The sequence below is a fragment of the Nicotiana tabacum genome, chromosome 20 (genome assembly GCF_000715075.1).
Source record: "Nicotiana tabacum cultivar K326 chromosome 20, ASM71507v2, whole genome shotgun sequence".
In the NCBI taxonomy this organism is placed as follows: domain Eukaryota; kingdom Viridiplantae; phylum Streptophyta; class Magnoliopsida; order Solanales; family Solanaceae; genus Nicotiana; species Nicotiana tabacum.
Genome location: NC_134099.1, coordinates 132115058 through 132139127, shown reverse-complemented (window position 1 = coordinate 132139127; position 24070 = coordinate 132115058). Strand labels below are relative to the sequence as shown.

At 37.4% G+C, this 24070-nt stretch overlaps 1 long non-coding RNA gene across 2 annotated transcripts; it reads left to right on the top strand.

Moving 5' to 3' along the window:
* The first annotated feature begins 17122 nt into the window (after nt 1-17122).
* Nucleotides 17123-23543, top strand: LOC142174922 (uncharacterized). 2 transcript variants are annotated; one of them, XR_012704033.1, is made up of 3 exons: nt 17132-17615; nt 21102-21171; nt 23315-23543. It is a non-coding gene; the product is annotated as an uncharacterized LOC142174922 (long non-coding RNA). The 2 variants fall into 2 exon arrangements; XR_012704034.1 differs by lacking the exon at nt 21102-21171 and having other exon boundaries at nt 17123-17615.
* Nucleotides 23544-24070: the final 527 nt, after the last annotated feature.

The following is a 24070-nucleotide window of genomic DNA, read 5'->3' as shown; positions in this document are numbered from 1 at the left end:
TGATGGAGTTTTGAGATTTCAGGGTCGAGTTTGTGTGCCTAATGTGGATGGACTCCGAGAATTGATTTTAGAGGAGGGCCATAGTTTCTGGTACTCTATTCATCCGGGCGCCACTAAGATGTATCAGAATTTGCAGCAGCATTATTAGTGAAGGAGAATGAAGAAGGACATTGTTTCTTATGTGGCTCGGTGTTTGAATTGTCAGCAAGTTAAGTACGAGCATCAGAGGTCTGGTGGTTTGTTTCAGAGGATTGAGCTTCCCTAGTGGAAGTGGGAGCGGATCACTATGGACTTCGTTGTTGGACTCCCACGGACTTAGAGGAAGTTCAATGCAGTGTGGGTTATTGTTGATAGGCTGACCAAGTCAGCACATTTCATTCCGGTGGTAGTCTCCTATTCTTCCGAGAGGTTAGCTGAGATTTATATCCGGGAGATTGTTCGTCTTCATGGTGTGCCCGTGTCTATCATTTCGGATCGAGGTACGCAGTTTACCTCACATTTCTGGAGAGCAGTTCAGCGAGAGTTGGGCACACGGGTTGAGTTGAGCATAGCGTTTCATTCTCAGACGGACAGGCAGTCCAAGCGGACCATTCAGATTTTGGAGGATATGCTCCGAGCTTGTGTCATTGACTTTTGAGGCTCGTGGGATCAGTTTTTGCCTTTAGAAGAGTTTGCCTACAACAACAGCTACCAATCGAGTATCCAGATGGCTCCTTATGAGGCTTTGTACGGTAGGCGATGTCGGTCGCTGGTTGGATGGTTTGAGCCGGGGGAGGCTCGGTTGTTGGGTACGGATCTAGTACAGGATGCCTTGGACAAGGTTAGGATTATTCAGGATAGGCTTCGTACAGCTCAGTCCAGGCAAAAGAGTTATGCCGACCGTAAGGTTCGTGATTTGGCTTTCATGGTCGGTGAGCGGGTATTGCTTTGGGTGTCGCCTATGAATGGCGTGATGAGATTTGGGAAGAAGGGCAAGCTTAGCCCTAGGTTCATTGGCCCGTTTGAGATTCTTGATCAAGTGGGAGAGGTGGCTTATAGACTTGCGTTGCGGCGAGCTTATCAACCGTGCATCTAGTGTTTCATGTGTTCATGCTTCGGAAGTATCACGGTGATCCATCCCACGTGTTAGATTTCAGAACTATCCAATTGGACAAGGACTTGTCCTATGAGGAGAAGCCGGTAGCTATTCTAGACTGGCATGTTCGTTAGTTGAGATCGAAGAGTTTTCCTTCTGTCCGTGTTCAGTGGAGAGGTCAGCCTGTTGAGGCATCGACCTGGGAGTCCAAGTCCAATATGCGGAGCCGTTATCCACATCTTTTCCCAGACTCAGGCACTTCTTTCTTATATCGGTTCGAGGACGAACAATTGTTTTAGAGGTGGAGAATGTGATGACCCAAAAGGTCATCACTCGTTTTAGAATTAAATTTTGTGTTCCAAGGCCTTACAAATCTCTTTCTGTCTTACCTCGATTTGCGTGCATAATCCGGGCGCGTAGCCGGAAAGCCATTATGTGAAATCTGTGAAAAATGATAAAATTTGCCTTTAAAATGACTTTAAGTTGACTTCGGTCAATATTTTGGGTAAACGGACCCGGACTCATGATTTGACGGTCCCGGAGGGTCCGTAGGAAAATATGGGACTTGGGCGTATGCCCGGAATCGAATTCCGAGGTCTCAATCCCGAGAGATGAATTTTTAAAGAAAATTATTTTCTGGAATATTTATAAGTTTTTGGAGATGAAATATGTTTGAAATTTCATGGTATCGGGCGTGTATTCTGGTTCCGGAGCCCGATACAGGTCCTATATGTGATTTAAGTTGAGTTTGTGAAGTTTGGTAAGAAACGGACTTGAAATGACGTGAATCGGATCTTATTTGAGAAAATTGGAAAATTTGATGTTCTTAAGTGATTTCATGATTTTGATGCTAAATTCATAATTGTTGATGTTATTACGGTGATTTGAATGCACGATCAAGTCTGTATGATGTTTTTAGGTTGGTGTGCATGTTTGGTTTGGAGCTCCGAAGGCTCGGGTGAGTTTTGGATAGGCCACAGAGAGAAATTTGCACTTAGGAAATTGTAGGTTTTTCAGCTGATATGATCATTTGCGAAGCCTGGCTTGCAAATGCGAGCCCACAAATGCAAAGTCCCATCGCAAATGCGAGGACGACCTGTTCTGCCTTGGGTCGCAAATGCAATGACTTTATCACAAAAGCGACTTCGCAAATGCGAATGTCCCTTCGCAAATGCGAAGATGCCCTGAACTCCCCAGTGGTCGCAAATGTGACGAGTTTGTCGCAAAAGCGAGTTCGCAAATGCGAGAATAGCAGACTTCTGGGTTCGCAATTGTGAACCCTGGTCGCAATTGCGATACATGCAACCTGTAAATTCATAACTTAAACGCATTTCAACCATTTTTCACACACTTTCAAAACCAAAACACTCTTGGCCAATTTTTCAAGACAACTTCTCTTCCTAATTGATTGTAAGTCATTTCTAACCAGTGTTTTAAAAGGCGAGGGCGTGAGGCGGGGTGTTTTACTTAATACGGGGCGAGGCGAAAGCCTTGAAACATGAGGCGTAAGCCCCACTGATCTTTAATTTTTTAAATTTATGAATTAATAATATAGTATTATAACACAATAAAATATAAAAGATGCATTAAAAGTTCAAGAAAACTAAAAAAATTTAAAAACTCATATGAAATAAAATATTTAGCATGTTTTACATGTATAAATAATACTACTGTTAAAGTTACTACGAAATATAAATTAACTTCAACCTATTAACTTTCAATCAATTAAAAAATATAATTTCTTAAAAAATATTATCAAACTGCATATATTACCTCTTTAAAAGTAAATACACAATAAAATTTTCAATACTGTAATTTAAAATATTACTCCTTCATGAATAATATAAAATTATTTTTAAATAGTAAAATAAAAAATGTATGATCATTTTGAGAGACACATATTTAAGACATGAAAATCTATCATGTAAAGATACAAATTTTGGTTATCTATTTTTAGAAGAAATATTCACCCTTACGATGTTCTCAATTAGTAAATTTGTATGCAATAATATGTTTCATTATTTGAGTTATTCACAATTTTCATATTTCTATAGATAAAAATAATTTTAATCATTCATTTGTTAAATAATTTTGAGAGTTAACAATACAAATTAGTGAATTCAACACATGATTTATATAGGAATTGTTGGGTGAGTCCCGAGCGTTAGGCATGTTTAGGGCGTACCGTCGGGCACTTGGGGGCGTAAGCCTCAGAGAACTAAGCCCCATAAATGAGTCTCAAGGTGTTTTGATAGTGCCCCGTCCCGGGGCGAGCCCCTGAGGTGAGTCCCAGACTAGCCTTTTAAAACAGTGTTTCTAACTCGTTTTCTTCAATCTTTAACATCTTTTCACATGATTTCAATTCAAAATCAAAGGTTTTCATGAGGGAAATTGAGTGTTTTGAGTAGAACCTAGGTTTTTTCAAATTTCGGGGATTTGGACCTCGATTTGAGGTCCGATTTCAAAACAAATTATATATTCGGATTCGTGGGGGAATGGGTAATCGGGTTTTGGTTCGAACCTCGGGTTTTAACCATGTGGGCCCGGGGGCAATTTTTGACTTTTTGGAAAAACTTTAGAAAACTTACTTTCATGCATTAGAATTGATTCATTTAGTATTTTTGATGTAATTAAGTAACTTGTGGCTAGATACGAGCGAATTTGTGGTGGAATCAAGAGGTAAAACGATAGTTGAGACTTGAATTGTGTTCGTGGCATTGAAGTAAGTGTTTGGTCTAACCTTAGCTTGAGGGATTAGGATTTGTGTCCGATTTGTTGTGTGTCATTTGTTGAGTACGACGTATAGGTATGGTGACGACTATCTATACGTTGGTATCAATCATGCCCGTGAGTCTTAAATTGAAATCGTTGTGTTCTTAATAAGTACTACGAATGCCTAAGTTGTTGATTTTCTGTGTTGGGCAAGAATCATGATTATTCTCGTGGAAGTTGCTTATGGTTAAGTATTGATGCTAGTTGAGGTTCTTAATTGTTGTGAAGTTAAATGTTGGAACAAGATTGGTTATAGCTGACTCCCTTGCTGGGACGTATTTACTTATATTGTCGGTTCCATTGTCGGGATAATGTTGTTTCCTTATTGTTCCCTTGTCATGACTCTTTTTATGATTAGTATTGATTTGTATATTGGGATCGGGTTGCATGCCACAACAATATTATATTTGGATCAGGTTGTACGCCGCAATAATATTATACCTGGATCGGGCTGCACGCTGCAACATCATTACAATTGGATCGGATTGCACGCCGCAACAGTATTTTTTTATAATTTGGATCGGGTTGTGCACCGCAACAATAAATGATAAAAGTGGTTATTGATTGGTTACAGTATCCTTATTCTTTCTGCCGCAAATTTTAGATTGTTCTTTATGCTTTTCTCTTGAGTTACTGTTGGTAAATGATATTCCCTCGCGGCATGCCCCTACCATCCTTAATTGTATATTTCTGTTTTATTTTCCGTTGTATATGATATAATTGCACAGGTTTATTTGGTAGTATGGTCCTAGCCTCGTCACTACTTCGCCGGGGTTAAGCTAGGCACTTACCAGCACATGGGGTCGGTTGTGCTGATACTACACTCTGCACTATGTGCAGATCCTGGAGCAGCAGCACTCAGACCTTAGCTTGGGTGGCTGCCTTCAGTCCAGTCGAAGTTTGCGAGGTAGTCCTGCAGGCGTCCGCAGACCTTGGCGTATCCTTTTATCCTTTAATTTGTTTCTTTACATATTTCAGAGACAATATTGTAATAAATCTTTCAGACTTCTATTTCTAGTAATCTTAGACAGTCTGTGGAATTGTGACACCAGTCTTGGGTAGTTTGTTTGTTTGGATTGGTATTGACATCTTTTTTAACTTATTATATTTCTGTCTTCCGCTTATTAGATTTTTTGCTGTTATCAATTGTTGGCTATTAATTGTAAAAGGACTAAAAATGGGGAAAAGACAAATATTTCCAATGGTTGACCTGCCTAGTTTTCACCGGTAAGTGATATCGCCACTCTCAAGGATGGAAAATCCGATCGTGGCAGTGATTGACAAGACTAAAGATAACTATTCCAAGGTGTGCAAACGCAAAAAAGAATATAATGACGTATAGTATATACTCCCACCTTTAATTTCTAGTAACAGAAGGAGAAACTTTTAAGTATACAGTAGTTACTTGAGGAAGCCATGTCAAGGAACAAGGCTATATTTCCAATTCCATAAACTGTACTAAGTGGACCTTTTCCATTTTCCATTTCCCATGTGTTGTAAGTGAAAGATTGAAGTGAAACAACATACAGCATTGGGAAAAGACATAAGAATGACAATAACCTGCAGAACCGATCATGATGCATTGTGCAGAAGAATGAATATTACAGTTGTATTTGACAGCAGGAACTCAAATGAAGAATGAATCTGGAATCGAATTGTTGTTTTTTGGAGTCAAAATACATAAGTAGGTGGAAAAACAAGATGACATTTTTATATATAGTGCCAAAATACTTGGCGCTATACATTAAAGTTAACTGTGCCGTTAATGTATAGCACCAAGTATTTTGGCACTATACTGAAAAAGCTGACACGCCCAAGTATAGCGCCAAAATACTCGGCGCTATACCCCTTTTTAAAAATCATACCGTCTTCTTCATTGTCGTTCTGGTTCTTCTTCCTCAATATTTTACTCCTTGTTCTTCTTGGTCCCCCCCCCCCTCCCATACCCGCTGCCCCACTATTTTAAAAAAAATATATGGGTCCCCCCGTCACATAAAAGGTGAAGAATGTAGGTCCCACATTCGAGTAGAGCTTCGCATTATTGTTGATTCACACTTCCGGAGTCAAAATTTCAATCTATTTGCTTTCCGAAAATTCTAAATCGAGGTATTTCGGTTTATTTTAAGTTGAAACTTTTATAATAATGTATATTATTTGATTTGTATGTGTTCTATTTCGGTTTGTGTTTTTTTTTTTCGAAACTAGCATGTTAAATTTATCCGATTTAATATTAGTGTTTTATAAAAAAATATAAATTTGTCAAATAAATTTGTCTGTTAATATCCTGATTTAGATATATGTATTTTCATGCCGTTTTGTGTTTTATTTGCAATTAAATTTATTTGTTGTTTATGTTTAGTTTAGATTATTTTTTAGCGTAGTAAAATCTAGACCTTTTTAGCGTAGTAAAACGTAGATCCTTTTAGCGTAGTAAAATTTAGAGCCTTATAGTGTATTAATGTGTAGTATTTTAGCTTAGAATTCCTTTTGTTTAAGTATCTAATACTGGTAGTTGAAAATGCAAACTTTGTACAATTAAGTTAATAATTGTACCAACACACATAATTAGTAATTTGTATAATTAAGTTATTAAAAAATATGAATTTAAATTATAAAACAACACATAATTATTAATGATAGTTTGATGCCACTGGGTCTCAAAATATCGAGCCCGGAACCCATACATAAATATATATATATATATAATTTGTACAATTAAGTTATTAAAAAATATGAATTTACAGTTGACGACATGGACGCGACTATACATCCCGGCCCTCGGACGTTGGATCTATTAGCCCTACAGCCCCAGCGTAGATCCGAGTATATATGGGACGAACAGTTGCTTACGCAGACTTTTCGGGCCAGGAAAGTGGATCTATTGTGAGAGTTTTTGAGTCCTCCTCGCGTTCTACATCCCCGCGTGGTCCATTACCTGGAGGAGATGGGATTATATAGGATTATTAGGATTGGCCGGATACAGCTCGACTATGCTTTGATCACGGCCTTGATTGAGCGGTGGCGACCGGAGACGCACACTTTCCATCTGCCCATCGGCGAGGCCACCATCACACTCCAGGACGCTGAGATTTTATATGGCCTGTCCGCTGATGGCTTGCCAGTTTTACTGCCTGCGACCATGAGATATTTTTTTGCGGAAGGCATATTGGGATATGTTGTACATGCTCACGGGTTTCATGCCGGAGGACGAGGAGGTAGCGTCTGGGTCCAGTCGTATGCAGTTGGTCCCCATTAGAGACCACCTGGTGCAGATCCACCATACTATCACCGACGAGTTAGCGGAGGTGGATGTACAACGATATACAAGGCTGTTGTTGCTCCTTCTATTTGGGGGGGTCTTGTTCCCGAACACTTCGGGAAACCTAGTGAGCCTCCGTTTTCTGCATCATATTGCCCGGTTCGAGGATACAACCATTTACAGCTGGGATGGTGCTGTCATCTCATATTTGTACAGGCAGATGTGTCGGGCTTGCATAGGCACACAAAGAGATGTTGGTGGCTTTATACCGCTTCTACAAGTGACAACATATTCAAATAATATGTCCATTAGTTACAATTCTACCTAGTTATAGTTAATCTTATACTTTACGTCAACTTTGTATGTTAGGTTTGGGTCTGGGAGCGATTTCTGCAGTTTTGGCCACCTCTACCACAGCTACCGGCTAATGTAAAAATTCTGCAACTCCCTCTAGTATGTAGGTGGGTTATGCGTCGTACTCTTGCACGAGAGTATGATGCCCATCATAATCTCCCCCTCTGCAGGGATGTGTTGGATCTGCTGGAGGACGCACAAGTGAATATCTAACTAAACTTACCTGTTATAGATTAACTTAGTATTGCGCATACTAACGGTTTGTGTTCTTATTTGATAGTTCATCTGGATGTCGTACAACGATGAGGTGATAAGTACCCTGCCAGCGTATTGCACGTTCGGCCGACATAGTTGGAGGGCTTCTGTCCCGCTCACATGCCTCGATATTGTCGAGCATCATGCCTCCGAGCGGGTATTTCGTCAGTTTGGCCTGTCGCAGCCTATACCGACTCCGCCTGCATGGCATGCTTTACATTATGAGTCGCATAATCGGTCCAGGGCGGATGACACATTTATGGCATGGCTTAACGAGCAGTTGGGTACTTGGGACAGACGAGGGAACTTGACCCCACCCCCACAGCACTTTCCTATTCAACGTTATATAGCATGGTACCGCACTGTTTCCTGACTTTTTATCGGGAACCCAGTTCATCAGGCATACGGTCGGTATGTCCCATACGCAGGAAGACACGAGACCCTGTTATGTTTTCTGTTATTATTAACTATATACCTATAATTTAGTGCCAAATATGTAGTTTATATTTTTTACTTTGTGCAGGCGATTGGATTGCATACCGTCTATCATATGGGGCAGCAGATGCAGAGCCATGTCCACGATCCTGTGGCCATGCAGGAGTATAGTCGTCGATTCATGGATGTGGCTGCCCAGACACTACAGCCTGCCCGATCGGATCAGCGTTTGGCACACGAGGCTGATTATATGGACCCAGCGCAGTACCATTGAGGTCGTGGTATCCCACGAGCTGGTGGTGCCCGACGAGCTGGTGGTGCCGGACGACGTGGTCGTGGGCGGAGAGGAGGTGGTCCCCAACAAGGGGGCGTTGAGTCTCCTGCTGATGATGTCGCTGCTGATATGGCAGGTGACATGTATGAGATGGACATGCCGTCTTACAACCTTGGAATTTATCGCACTCCAGTGCCATCGCAGGTGACCCCATCGGGTCAATTATTGATCACAGGCTTGGATATTCAAGGAGTGGATTGGGGTAGATACTTCCGAGGCCCGTCTACTACTGTTGAGGATCGACCGACCCGAGATTTTTATAGTGGGCGCCGACTGAGTTATGGCTCCACATCACATGTGCAGGTATGAGTTTATTAGTATTGAATTTGAATTTGTTTTAACTGTAACTTATTTATTTTCTTTAACTTTATTAATTTCCTTTTTAAGGCTTCATGCGATGCTGCGACAGATGACTACATTCAGGATCTAGACACGATGATGGTAAGATAATATAAATTGTTGTGAATTGTTATGTAGTTTTCTATACTAAGTTTCATATTATTATGTAGCCTTCTACTGGAGCTGACAGCACCACCGATACATGTCATCATGCACCGCATCCGGCTATAAGGAGATTACTTGATGATGATGATCCTGATAGCGTACCCGGGCGGGAGGGGATGCGCCTCAGGCCAGCGGCTGCATTGAGACACACCGAATGTGCCTCATACACTCTTCGTCTAGAGGGGTCTCTCTTCAAATCAGGTCCTTCCTCCTCATCCTGGTCATCACCATCCTCACGAGGAAAGGGTGTCTCGTCTCCAGATTCATCGGCATTGTTATCGTAATCACTGTTCTGTTCCTCACTCTGTGTATCTGCCAGATCCCGATGTAATACGTCGTTTTCGGTCAATTGAGTGAGTACGGGTGGTTCAACTTGCTCGTTTTCACTGCACAACCAACAAAAATATAAGCTACTGAATTAATAAATGCTTTCCATATGGCTATATCACTTCACCTACAAGTCGTAATGTGATGAAATTCCATTATGGACGTTTTCAATTAGGTGATGACTACTGGATGGGCCACTTGTAAAATTCATATCCGGTCGGTACCCCTATTAAATATATGAGCGTTAATACAAATTCAATACGTCAAAAATATACATAATTAACACAAATGAAAATTGAAGTTTACCACTCGTCTTGTGAATTATGGAAAACAGGGTATAAATTATTTTCTCGCTATTTATTCGCCGGCGGTGATAAGTTTAAATCAAGGAAAACTCTTTCATCCGGAACCTGTCCGGCAAAAACTGCTCCAGAATAACCACCCGATGACTGGGGGTTATCTCTACTACGCACAACCTCTTTTTTTGGAATGTCTTCGACATTCACGTACATCTCCAACATTGTGATTACAAGAAATTCCCGGCATTCGTCCGGAGTTCTCAGAAAATCACTCAAAGTTTCATCATCGTCGATGCTAAACTCCGAGTAAAAAGCAACCCCTTGCGGAGTAACAGAATACGGATATCTTTCGGTTACTTTAAGTATCACTGAACGTTTCCTCACACTCATTTTTTTGTATAACAACGATATCATTTTATCGTACTCCATTGTAAGTGGCAATTTAACATGACACCGAATAGGTAAACTGTAGCCCACGGAGTTATTCTCCATCACAACCTCAACCCCCCCCCCCCAAATATAATGAAACTCTTATTCTACGTTCTTCAAACATAATGAAAAAATGCTGGAGAATTTAACAACAATAAACGTTTCAACAGGAGTTAAAATTTTTTTTGAATGAATTTCTATACAATCCTAACCTCTTTATATAGGAAATGGCTAGTCGGGATTTTTTTTTTTATATATAGCGCCCAAAAAGTGGGCACTATACGCTTTTGAATTATTGAAGTCAGGAATTATTGTTGGGGCCAGGAAAAAAGAGTATAGAGCCAAAATAGTGGACGCTATACCTGGGCGTGACAGATTTTTATATATAGCGCCGAGTATTTTGGCGTTATACCTGGGCGTGTCAGCTTTTTCAGTATAGTGCCAAAATACTTGGCGCTATACATTAACGGCACGGTTAACGTTAATGTATAGCGCCAAGTATTTTGACACTATATATAAAAATGTCATATTTTTTTCCACTTGTTTATGTATTTTGAGTCCAAAAGAACTACAATTGGGTTCCAGACTCAATGAAGAAGGGGGAAGCAAAAGGACAGTAGGCATGTGGGCAGTGTTGTTTATAGTCTGTTTGGCCAAGCTTATTTTTGGCCAGAAGTATTTTTCTTTTTTTTTTTTGCCAAAAGTCAAAAATTGAGGTGTTTGACCGAGCTTTTGGAGGAAAAAAAGTACTTTTGAAGAGAAGCAGAAGCAATTTTGGAGAAGCAGAAAAAAGTAGTTTCTCTCTAAAAATATTTTTTTGAGATGCACTTTTAAGAAAAATACACTTAGAAGCAGTTTTTTTAAAGCTTGGCCAAACACTAATTGCTGCTCAAAAGTGCTTTTCAAACTAATTAGTCAAACACAAACTATTTCTCACCAAAAGTACTTTTGAAAAAAACACTTTTGAAAAAAACACTTCTCAAAAGCCAAATGGGCAATTACTCTTCTAGCAAAAGGAGATATCCAAGACAGGATGGATTTAACAACTGAATGCATATGCGCATAATAATGACTTACTTGAAGAAAATAATTCAGTGTACTTTTTTTGAATAAATAAATTTCACTTTTAATAGCACTTAGTTACTACTTTTATTAAATTATGAGTAATTAGTAAGTATATTTTGTGAATGTAATATCTCGATTTACAAAATAGGATATATTGTACGATATAGAGAAATCTATTGGGTATATATGTCTCTAAATTATTCCTACAAATTAACTAGTTTCGAAATATAAAATAGTGTCAACTTTCTTGTGACTGGCATAAAATGGAGAGTATTTATATTCTTGAAATGACAGTACTCTTTAAATATATTGCAAATTTTTATATTTTAATTTTTTTATCCAATTATAGTAATAACCCCTTTATTATTGGTTTCTGAATTCTAATAACTAAAATGTGGTTCTTTTGGACTCAAAAAACAAAAATATGTGAAAAAAATATAGTGACAAAAATATGTATATAGTTTTTTGAAAGACGCTATACTTTAACGGCCGTTTGGTTGAAAGACGCTATATTTGAATTAAAAAAGCGGGAATAAGACGTTATACTATAGCGTCTTTTGTTAAGACGTTATACTATAGCCCACCCGCAAAACAGAAACGGTCCCCCCAAAATTAAAAAAACAATCTGCCCCCTCCCCTCTCCATTTTTAAAGACAAAAAGCTTGAGTAGAGCCCACCCGTCCCACATAAAGTAAAGATTCTCGGTCTCACGTGCTAGCTAAGGAATTATGATCTCGGATGTTGTTGGTTGTTTCGGCTCAAAATCACAAATTTTTTGACTTTCTAAAAACCTTAAATTGAGGTATTTCGACTTAGTTTTTGATAAAACTTGTATAAGAAATTCATATTAGTTATTTTTTATGTGTTCTATGTTATTTTGTGATTGTTTTGCGATTTGATTAATTTGTTGCTTTTTATCCGGACTATAGTGTTAGAGTGCTAAAAAAATTTGTAAAATAAGGAAATTGTTATTAGTTTTTAAAAAAATGCTAATTAGTTACTTTTTACTGTGGTATATGTAATTTCGTGATTGTTTTGTGATTAATTGGTATATTATTTTTATCCGGTTTAGATTATTAAATTGCTAAAAGACTAGTAAACTAGATAAATTTTTACTTTAGTACCTGTAGACATGTAATTTTTGACCCGCCACGTCTTCAAGCTATATTAGCAGTTTCGTATATTTTATATATTTATTTGAGTTATTTGAATTTTTCTAGGATTCTAATACACTAATTTTATTGTTATTTAGTATTTTAAAAAAAATCAAAAAACAAAAAAATAATTTCAAATAAAATATCCCTCCATTCTATTTTATTTGTTTTATTGAGTCAAAGCCTTCTATCCCTCCATTCTGTTTGTGTGAGTCTTGTCTGTCTGTTCTGTTATTTTTTTCATTATTCGGGTTATTTTAGGGTTGTAACTCGTATTTTAGGTTGCTTGTTTAGTTGTAAAATCCTTTCATCCTTTACTCAATAAAATAAAGTTTGTCCTTTTGTGTCATTCTGTTCCTAGTTCTTTTCTCGCTAGTTTTATGACATGACATGCATGCGGAAATTTTGGCCAGATCTTAGGAACTGATTTAATCTAGAATCCGATAACTAAAAAAAATACTTTTGAGGATGAATAAAGAGTTGGAATACTTTGGAACTAAGGTCGAGTAAAATTCACCTTCAAATCATTGTGAAGATCGGGCTTGAGGATGTTTAATCAATTGATGTTTGTTGAAAAGTTTGTCACTAAGGGATGAAAAAAATATCTTGTGACCACGACACACCAAGAAGACAGACATGTTCGTCAATGCTGTGATCGCAAAAAGATACCATGTTTGACGTTCTTGAGGTTGGGAGGTCCTTTTTCTGCTACCCAAACACTTTATAACCATTGCTACCCCTTTTGAGCCTGTGTTATTTTTCTTTGACTACCCTCTTTTGGAATCAAGTTTAGAGTAAAAAAAAAGAAAAAAAAATCCATGTCCCAAGAGTACAAACTGAGGCAATTCTTAGAAGTTCAGAGAAAGAAAAAAGAATTAGCAAAGGTCCATGCCCTCAAAAATAGAAGTTGGGGCAAACAAAAAAAAAATAAAGAAAAGAAAAAAAAGAAAAGAGAAAAAAAAAGAAAAAAGGAAAAGAGAAACAAAAAGAAAGATAAAAAATAGTTTAGGTCAGATGTTTGAACTATGTTCGACCTGATTCCTTAAAAAAGGACACGTAGGCAGCCTCACGGTTCGGTCCAACCAAATAAGAATTCAAAAAAAAAAAAAAAAAAAAAAATTCAAAAAATCCCCCAATAGCTGAAACTGGGGCAAAGATTTTATTCCATTTTTGAAAGAGTCAATTCCAAGAGTTGTAAGTCTACAACCCCGTCATTTTGAGTCTACTTTGAGTCTAGATGCCGACCCTTCTTTCCAACCCTATCCAAAGAACCTTCCCAATAAGACCTCTCGATAAGCCTTCAAGAATGTCAAAAGATGCATGCAATGAGCAACAGTTGTCACACGACATAGAACACTATTAAGTTGCTCACAAAAGAAAGAGAAAAAGAAATAGAAAAATGAGAGAGTCTTACTAGTGAAAACCCTCACGGGCACTGTAAGGCGACGGTAAGCAGAGATGAATAAATGAGAGAGACTTGTTGGTGAAAACTCCTCAGGGCACCCACTAGTCGAAAGTGAGTCATGAAACTGATGCAAAGGATTGACATGAACAAGCCCGACTTCAAAGGTCATAAGAATGGCAAAAGGGAAGATTGGATTAGTTAGATAGATTATGTCGTTAAGTCCAAAATGCATGTCGTGATCATTAAGGCTAGTTAGCGCAAAATAAAAAATGAAAAAAAAACTCTTCACCTATCCTTCTCGACCGGGGCATTTCTTGTTAATACTTGTTTCTTTTCATCATTGTGTCCTTCACTCCGGGTCAGTCTTTGTCAAACAAGCAAGAAAAAAATTCAAAATCTGCTACCAGCTTTTCAGTTGCACAAAGTAAATTTGTCCAGCGCACTCAGTTGTTACTTTTCAACATGCCTTGAGGATTCATGCAAAAGCTCCCCCCCCCAAAAGACTATTGTCAGCCTGCTTGGCGCAAACAAAGATAACTGGTGATTCTCTCTAACAGACAAGTTGCTCAAAAAGTAGGAAGTCATTCAAGATATCAGAAAATGTCACCTAAGCAAAGATCTCCACTTGGGATAAGGCTGATTGAGCCACAAATACAAATGGTACTAGGTGTAAAACAATAAGGGTTAATGCAGAGCAAAAGTCTCTTGAGACCAACTCGAGCCGATTGAACAAAAGCCAAGCTGCCCAAGACTCAAGGCCACAAACCGACCACCACTTTAAAAACTGACAAAATTTTCTTTGTTTGAATAGGAACAAAGCAGTGCAAGGAAAGTGGTTTCAAAAAAAAGGGAGAAAAAAAAAGAAAAAAAAGAAAAGAAGAAAAACAAGGGAAAAAGAAGAGAAGAGAAGAACCGACAAAGGGAAGTTTCTCAAATCTTTGCCTTTATTTGTCTTGCTAATGTGCATAAAATGTTGTCATTGCACTCACATTTTTCCTCCTAGGATAAAAAGCCTTAGTCTGATGGAGTTTCTCCCAATAAAAAATTTTAGTCTGATAAATCTTTCTCCTAAGATAGAAAACCTAGTCTGACGAATTTTCTCCTAGGATAGAAATCTTAGTCTGATAAATCTTTCTCCTAAGATAGAAAACCTAGTATGACGAACTTTCTCGTAGGATAGAAATCTTAGTCTGATGAATCTTTCTCCTAAAATAACAAATAAAACCCTAGTCTGATGAATCTTTCTCCTAGGATAAATGTCTTAGTCTGATGAATTTTTCTCCTAAGATAGAAAACCTAGTCTGATGAATTTTCTCCTAGGATAAAAATCTTAATCTGATGAATCTTTCTCCTAAGATAACAAAAAAAAGAACCTAGACTAATGAATCTTCTCCTAGGATCGCAATCTTAGTCTGATGAATTTTTCTCCTAAGATAGAAGACCTAGTCTGATGAACTTTCTCCTATGATAGAAATTTTAGTCCGATGAATCTTTTTCCTAAGATACCAAAAGAAGTAGAAAAAAGACCTAGTCTGATGAACTTTCTCCTAGGATCAAAATCTTAGTCTGATGAATCCATCTCCTAAGATAGAAAACCTAGTCCGATGAATTTTCTCCTAAGATAATATTTTTTTTAAAAAAAAAGGGAGGTCTGAATTTAAAAAAAAAAAGGAAAAAAGAAGGAAGTCTGGATTTGAAAAGAAAAGAGGGTCAATTTTTTGTTTTCTTGAAATTCAGGGGTCCCGCCTGGAGAATAGGTTCAGTTTTTACTTTAGTCAAGCTTAGTTTATAGTTTTCCGCAAGCTCAATCACTTTTAGGCGACGTACATCCTAGTCTAGTCTTTAGTTTACTCATCATTGCATCAATAGTATAAGTGGTTTACAATATTGCTAACAACTCACAAATTTTCCTAGTGCAAACTGGGGCAGAAAATTTTGTTTGTTTTGTTGGTTTTGATTACAGGCACCCACATGAAAAACAAGGGAACATAGAAAGTTTTAGCAATCAGGCACCCACCTGGAGAACAAGGAAAAACAGTTCAAGTTTTGAAGGAAGACAGGTCAAGTTCAGTAATCAGGCGCCCACCTGGAGAACATGGGAAGACAACTCAAGTTTCTAGGGAAAGCAGTGTCGAAGGAAGACAACTCAAGTTTCAAGGGAAAGCAGTTTCGAAGGAAGACAGTTCAAGTTTAAAGGGAAAATGGTTCAAGGTGCAAGGGAAAACAGTGTCAAGTAACAAGAGAAGACGGTTCAAGTTCAGCAATCAGGCGCCCACCTGGAAAAAAAAGGGAATTCAATTCAGAATGCAATTCAGGTCAGCAACAAAAGAAGCTCGCGTCAAGAATGTGATTCAGCAGTCCTAGATGATCAACAGAAGTTAGTCACAATCCAGAATAAAAATAAAAAAAAAACAAAAAGAAAGATAAGAAGTGAATCCAAATGCAGAAGTTAATGAAAGATGTGAGCTGCTCAAGACAGGGCTGAGGTCACAAGCTCTGCATGTCCCATCTTGGTTTGAAAAGTTGAAGAAGATTGAACTAACACCTGCGGCTAACAAGCATCAAGATTCAGATCAGGGCCCGCATGAAGAACCTACCAAGACTCAAGATCAAGCTTTAGAAGACTCATAGATAGGAATCTTGTAACTCGTAGCTGATAGGCTTAGTTAGTCTTTTTTATTTTTGATTTTGATGTAATAACGGGACCGCAGACCGGAACCTCAGCAGAACGGCACCTCGACCGGCTCTCCACCTCGGTACTTTATCATCTCACTCACCTCTGAACTACACGTGGCCTGATTCCTTTATAGCCAAGGATATGTAGGCAGCTCAGATACCAGGGCTCGGTCACATTCTCCTTTCTCTTAGTTTTTGATCTCCTTAAATAAGGGTCGGGTCAAAAAACTTGTCTAGTCGTTCTTTACCTAAAAACTCTTCGTGTTTCCAGTCAAAGAGGGGCAGCTGTAGACATGTAATTTTTGATCCGCCACGTCTTCAAGCTATATTAGCAGTTTCGCATATTTTATATATTTATTTGAGTTATTTAAATTTTTCTAGGATTCTAATACACTAATTTTATTGTTATTTAGTATTTAAAAAAAAATCAAAAAACACAAAAATAATTTCAAGTCCATTTAATTTAAGGTTAATTAGTACTTAATGTATTAATGCTATTTTCACCTATTTTTATATATTTTTATTTTTTGTTTTTATATAATCTTGAAAAATATCAAAAATAGTTTCACAATATAATATTATTTATTTTAATTAATTAGAATTAGTTATGTATTTTATAGTACAGATTTTACATTATTTGTAGAAAAGAATTAAGATTTTGGATTGGAAATGCCCAATTTCGGATAGCCCAAAACATTGAGCCCATACCCATTTTCCATTTTGCCTAACCTAATTCCTACTCCCTATAAAAGAAGGCTTAATTTCCTAAAGCTAGGAATGAACTCCCATTTTCCAAGAGAAACGGCAGAAAGCTACTGCCTTCTTCTACATTTCCTTCACTTCCAAATACTTCACTGATTCCCAATAAACCCATTTTCACATTCACTCATTCTTCTGACTTTTCAACCTTTAACTCCACCTCCCAGAAATCGGTCGTGTTCCACTTTGTCAATCAACTTTCAATCCCTCACATCGTCCCTTCTTCTCCCTATATCTTCAAAATACCATCATCTCAACTCAAAAATTCAGCAAGAGCAGCCTCTAAATTGCAGCTTGAAACAACCCCCTTTCACCCAAAAGACTGGTTTCATATCCTTCAAAAAATAGCAGCAAAAATCCATAAAAACTGCTCCGAACCCAGCTCAAAACAAACCCATAAAAGCACAAAATGAGCAGCTCCAAAGTTGAGTGAAGCGAAGTCGTCGAGTCTTCCGATCCAGGTCTTTATTTGACGCTTATTCAAGAATTAGAAGTTGTTCCTGTTTAAAAAAGGTTCATTTCTTAAACTCTTAAGTTTTGGATATTTATTTTGGCATATGACTCTGTTTTATCCATTTGTTCTTCACTCTTCATGTTAATTTATTTCTAATATCATTTTTTGTTTGGGAGCGTGATAGCTTAGCAACTTCTTTTTGCTATTGTTGTTTTCATTCTTAGTTTTCATAGCTAGCCTATAATTTAGTTAGATGTAGTTTAAATCTTAAAATGTACTACTAAATCTTATAAGTGTGTTATTGCATTAATATGCATAGTGGACACTTGGTTTGAAATTTAGGAAGATAATAATTAAATTACACATATACTTAGTTGCCTATGGTCCACTAGAAGGGAGCTATTCCACTGTTAGACCAAGTTCACATGAAATCTGAACTCAACAATTCGAAGTTAATCACTATGTTAAGCGTTCAATAGTTTGACTAAGAATCACTCATGTTATTATTCTCAAAAAAACAATGAATGAGTTGAATGTATAGCAAAGACAATAAAAGAAAAAAGAAACGAAACTTTGTTAAAAGCATTTTTTTCCACGTGAATGTGTTATCCTTAATTCAATAGCTTCACCGGTAATCTCAAAGATTTGGAACATAATTTAAGTGTGCTAGTGGCTTTAGGCATGATTAATATTAAATCATCACGGCTATGAGTATAGTTCCCGTGGCATAATCGTGATACGTAAATCTTCAAATCCGGGTGCGCATTTCATGTGACCCGACTTCAATTTCTAACAAAGTTAAATAGAACGTGTCGTGAACCACGGGTGCATTTCATGTAGCGTGGCTTACGATGTTTTTTATATAACCTTGAATTTTTCCGAAATATTAAAAGCGGCTAAAAAGTTAAAAAAATGCACAATAGGTTTAAAACGTGTAAAAATGAGATAACTAGGCCAATTATAACAGTTGAGCGACCGTGCTAGAACTACGAAAACCAGGAATGCCTAACACCTTTTCCCGGGTTAACAGAATTCCTTACCTAGATTTCTGTGTTCGCGGACTGTAATACAGAGTCAAACTTTTCCTCGATTCGGGATTTGAACCGGTGACTTGGGACACCATAAAATTATCCCAAGTGGCGACTCTGAATTTTAATAAAATGATCCCGTTTCGATTGTCACTTTAAATTGGAAAAACCCCCTTATACCCTTTCGGGGTAGGTAAAAAGGGAGGTGTGACAGCTCTGGCGACTCTGATGGGGATCGAACACAGAATCTCTAGTTCAGGTTTCAAGAATTCGAGCTTAGAATAATCATTATATTTGGCTTTATCTATTATCTGATTTTATTTACATGTTTGGGCCTAATGTGCTAAATGTTGCTTTTTACCACTTTGATATTATTTGAACTATATATAAACTGCTACGAAGCCGCTATCTTCTCTTTTCTGAGGAGTGCACGCTGGCATGACTTCTTTCTGTTAGTGTCATATCCCAAATAGAACAAGGTTCGGACAAGTTACAAAGCCGGATGATCTTTTGGTTACCGGTATGCAGCCCCCCCGGCTCGAGTTGTCCGCTCGGATAAGCCAGGTCTAGAACAAATAAACCCAGGGTTTAAACCTAGTATAACAATCCTCATGCCGGATCCCTAGTAGGAACGCTTGTTTGCATCATGTGAATTTGACTTTAGGGAACCAACACAGGAGTTGGGTCCGTCTAGGACGGGTGTACCCGAATTAAAATCATCAATTTGGAAATGTCAGGATAATTCTTAGTACGTTCAAGGACGAACGTTTGTTTTAGAGATAGAGAATGTGATGACCCAAAATGTCATCTTTAAATTAAATAATCATCTCGGTATTTTAATACATTGAATAAAAAAGCGCTATCAATAATTTCTCGACTTGTGTGCGCAGTCCGTAGAATTTTCCGGAAGGTTTTTGTATGAAAAATCGATTAAATTATGAATTGGAGCTTTAAAACTCAACTGATCATTCCAATAGTTTCGTATAGTGATTTGGGACTTGTTCATATGCCCGAAATCGAATTCGGAGGTCCCTAGATCAAATTATCGCCATAAAACGGAATCTAGAAATCTAAGGCTAAAGATTTCTTAAGTTTGACCGGAGATATGACTTTTGAGCAAACGACCCTGGAGTGGAATTTTGATGATTCAAATAGTTTCGTATGGTAATTTTGGACTTAGGAGCATGTTCGAATTTGGATTTGGAAGTCCGTAGGACAATTCAGCGCATTTTGGCGAAAGTTGGAAAATAGAAGATTTTTGGAAAAGTTTGACCGAGAGTTGACTTTTTGATATCGGGGTCGGAATCTAGTTCTGAAAATTTTTATAGCTTCGTTATGTCATTTATGACTTGTGTGCAAAAATTGAAGTCAATCAGACTTGATTTGATAGGTATTTGCATAGAATATAGAAGTTAGAAGAATTGAAAACTCATAATTCGATTCATGGCGCGATTCGAAATTTTAGTGTTGTTTAGCGTGGTTTAAATCCTCGACTAAGTTCGTATTGTATTCTGGGACATGTTTCCATATTTGGTTTAGACTCCCGAGGGGCTCGGGTGAGTTTCGGAGTGGTTTCGGACCATTTTTAGGCCAATTTAACTTGCTGGATTTTGACAGCAAGGTTCGAAAATTCTGATGCGAGGAGCATAATTTGGAAGCTTATATCTAGCAATCTATAAGGAATCTGAAAATGTACAAAACATGAAAGTTGTATCTCTTGCATTCTAGTTTCCAGAAAATGTAACCATTAAGCATTTGGATATTTATACAGAAAGTTATGGTCGACTAAATAAGAGCTGGTAAAGCTGTTTTGAAATTTCCCAGAAATTTCTGATGCGAGGAGGCTACTTTGGAAGCTTATATCTCGAAATATATAGGGAATCCGAAAATATGCAAAACATAAAGGTTGTAGCTCTTGGATTCTAGTTTCCATAAAGTTAAACCATTCGCCATTCTGACATTTGTAGAGAAAGTTATGATGGATTGAATATGGATGGTAAAGTTGTTTCTGGTAGACTTTTAGTGACAACTTTTAGTGACGAAAATGGACATTTAGTGACGGATGGGTAGAAACTTAAGGACCAAAAATGCTCATTTTCTTCATTTTCGTTTTGGGATTTTTGGAGCTCGGTTCTTGGGCGATTTTGAGGTGTTCTTCACGATTTCAACTCAAGTAAGTGTCCTATACTCGAAAGTGTTTATATTACATAAATCCATGGTTATTTTCATCGTTTAATTCGGATTTAAATGGAAGAAAATCAAGATTTTTGCAAAATCTTCCAAAAATGAAAATTTTAGATTTGGAGGTCAAGTAGTTATCGGAATTTGATAAAATTTGTATGGGTGAACTCGTGGTTGAATGGGTTGTCGGATTTTGTGAGTTTTGTCGGGTTCCGAGACGTGGGCCCCATGAGCGAATTTTTAGTACAATTTCGGATTTTTAATGGAAAATGTAGAATTTCATATGGAATTAATTCCTATAATTTTTATTGACTGAATCGAATTGTTTATGACTAGATTTGAGAGTTTCGGGCACGAATTCGCGAGGCAAAGGCTTGTTGGAATTTTGAATTGGTTGCAAAGCGAGGTAAGGGTTTGGTCTAACCTTAGCTTGAGGGATTATGAGTTGTGTCCTATTTGTTATGTGTTATTTGTTGAGTACAACGTATAGGCATGGTGACGAGTATCTATACGTTAGTGTCAAGCATGCCCGTGTGTCTTATACTTTGATTAATGTGACTCCGTTTCGTATTGTATATGCTCTATTTGATAATTTCTATTGAGGAATATGACTTGTGGAAGTATTATTGTTAATTGAACATGGTAGAGCGTTGGCTCAAATTTAGAATTTAATTGTTGAACATTGTAGAGCATTGGCTCAAGTTGAGAATTGAATTGTTGAACATTGTAGAGCATTGGCTCAAGTTGAGAATTGAATTGTTGAACATTGTAGAGCATTGGCTCAAGTTGTGAATAGAATTGGGAAGTAAACGTGAAAGAAGAAAGGAGAGAGAGAATCATGATATTGTCTCCTTTGCCGGGATGTTATTGTTTTGATGTTGTTTTCCTTGCCGGAATTTGATTGTTGTACTATTGTTCCCTTACCAGGATTTTATTGTGATTTCATTTATTTCCTTGCCCTTACTTCTTGTGATTGTTGTTTGGGTGAGGAAGAGTGTTAAAGCACGAAGGGTGATGCCGTGTATGATTTTGTGAGGAAGAGTGTAATGCACGAAGGGTGATGCTGTGCCGCACGATGTACAATTCTATGCCGATTATATTGATTTTATGGTGAGAAAGAGTGTAAAGCACGAAAGGTGATGCCATGCAGTTTATATTGATTCTTATGGTGAGGACGAGAGTAAAAGCACGAAGGGTGATGTCGTACATTTGTCCTTGATTTTTCCTGATTCTAATTGAGTTATGTTGTCCTGTACGTTTATTTACTGATTTTCCGTTATTAGTTGATTTTATTTCAATGTTATAGATTCCCTTACCCTATTTGCCTTGTGTTTGTTGCTTGGGTGAGGAAGAGTGTAAAGCACGAAGGGTGATGCCGTGTATTGTTTCGGTGAGAGAGTGTTAAAGCACGAAGGGTGATGTCGTGTATTGTTTTGGTGAGAGAGTATTAAAGCACGAAGGGTGATGCCGTGCACTTTTTGTTTGTTGTGTTTACCTGTTATTAACAATTCAAGTGTATTAACTGTTTAGATCCCTTTACTGTTGTGATCCTTTGTGTTGGGATCCATAGTGTTTACAATACCTCGCCTTATTTTTTTTAATATGTTCAATACTTCAAATTTCAAGAATTGTTACATTTTTAACTCAATTGATTTCTCAACTAAAGTTTCCTTAAACCGTTTGAGGTTGTACTTTACTTAAAAAGGAATTTCTACTATGTTTTGATTTATTAATTTCTCGTATTAAAGGTAATGATTCCTTCGATATTGTACTTTAATTGAAAATGATATTTTCTTTATCAAATGATTTCTAAAAATAACTTCATCTTTTCTTGTTGATTTCCTAATTGGGTTGGAAGTTGTACTCTACTTTATGTTAAGTGAATGAGGCTCCTTGAACATTCTTAATTGTATTGGGTTATGGAACCTATGAGCTGAGTAACATGAGAATATCGTTGTGCAATGTGAGACAGAAATATGTGGGCACAAGGTGCCGGGGAAAATATTATGGTTTTATTTAATGACACGTGAGTTGTCCGTGCGGTTGTGACATAAATATAGGCACGAGATGCCGTGAAAATATGAAAGTAGGTTGAAACCTATATTATTTATTATTATGAAATGAGGTGTCACAAGGTGACCTTTACTCGAAAGAATTATATTCGAAAGATGTTTATCTGAAAGATATTTATTTGAAGGAAATATATTCGAAATATATTTATTGAAAAGTATATTATCGTAGAGATTATTACTTGAAGGATTTATAGGCGAAAGATTTATATTTGAAGGACTTTATTAATTGATTGCACTTGTATTTATTATTTGTTGAGAAACATTTATGGTGTTCTGGTTGTCTGCTATTTATACCACTGGTTGATCATTGTTGCCATCATTGTTATCTGCTTCCTATTATTTTTGTATGCTATATAGCACAGGTTTATTTGGTAGTCTGGTCCTAGCCTCGTCACTACTTCGCCGAGGTTAGGCTAGGCACTTACCAGCACATGGGGTCGGTTGTGCTGATACTTCACTCTGCACTCTATTGTGCAGATCCCAGTGCTGTAGATTTCGGACCGCAGTGAGATTGATGTTTCTTGTTCATCAGGCGACCCGAGGTAGTCCTGCAAGCGTCCGCAGGCCTTGGTGTCTCCTTCTATCTACTATTCCTGTTTCTTTCATGTATTTCCGGAGACAATGTTGTATTTATTTCTTTCAGACCTTTATTTGTAGTACTCCTAGACAGTCTGTGAAGTTGTGACACCAGTCTTGGGTAGATTTGTTATGGATTGGTATTAGCAGTATTATTAAAACTTTACAATGCAACCTTCCGCTTATTCAATTCTGTTGTTATCTAATTGTTGGCTCTTAACTGTTATCGGATTAAAAATGGAAACAAGGTAAATAGTTCAGCTGGTTGGCTTGCCTAGCTTTCACTAGTAGGCGTCATCAAGTATAAAATATAAAATTATAATATTGAAAATGTATCAATCTAATTAACAATATAGTAAAAATATCGAATAAAATTTAATATTCAAGGTATTGCAATATATTTAAGTAGTGGAAAAGAAAAATAATATAATAAATTTTATTCAATTTACAGTAGTCGTCATGGAGGTTCCGTATTTGCATCCGGGACTTGCCTCCCTAGAGCTACTACTGCTACAGGCTGAGCATATGTCTTCCTACATATGGGAGGGGGAGTTATTGGCCTAGACTTTACGTTCTAGGAGAATAGACGATGTCTAGGACTTTTTAAGGAACACCAGCTCCATCCCCGTGTAGTCAGACTCCTACAAGATACTGGTT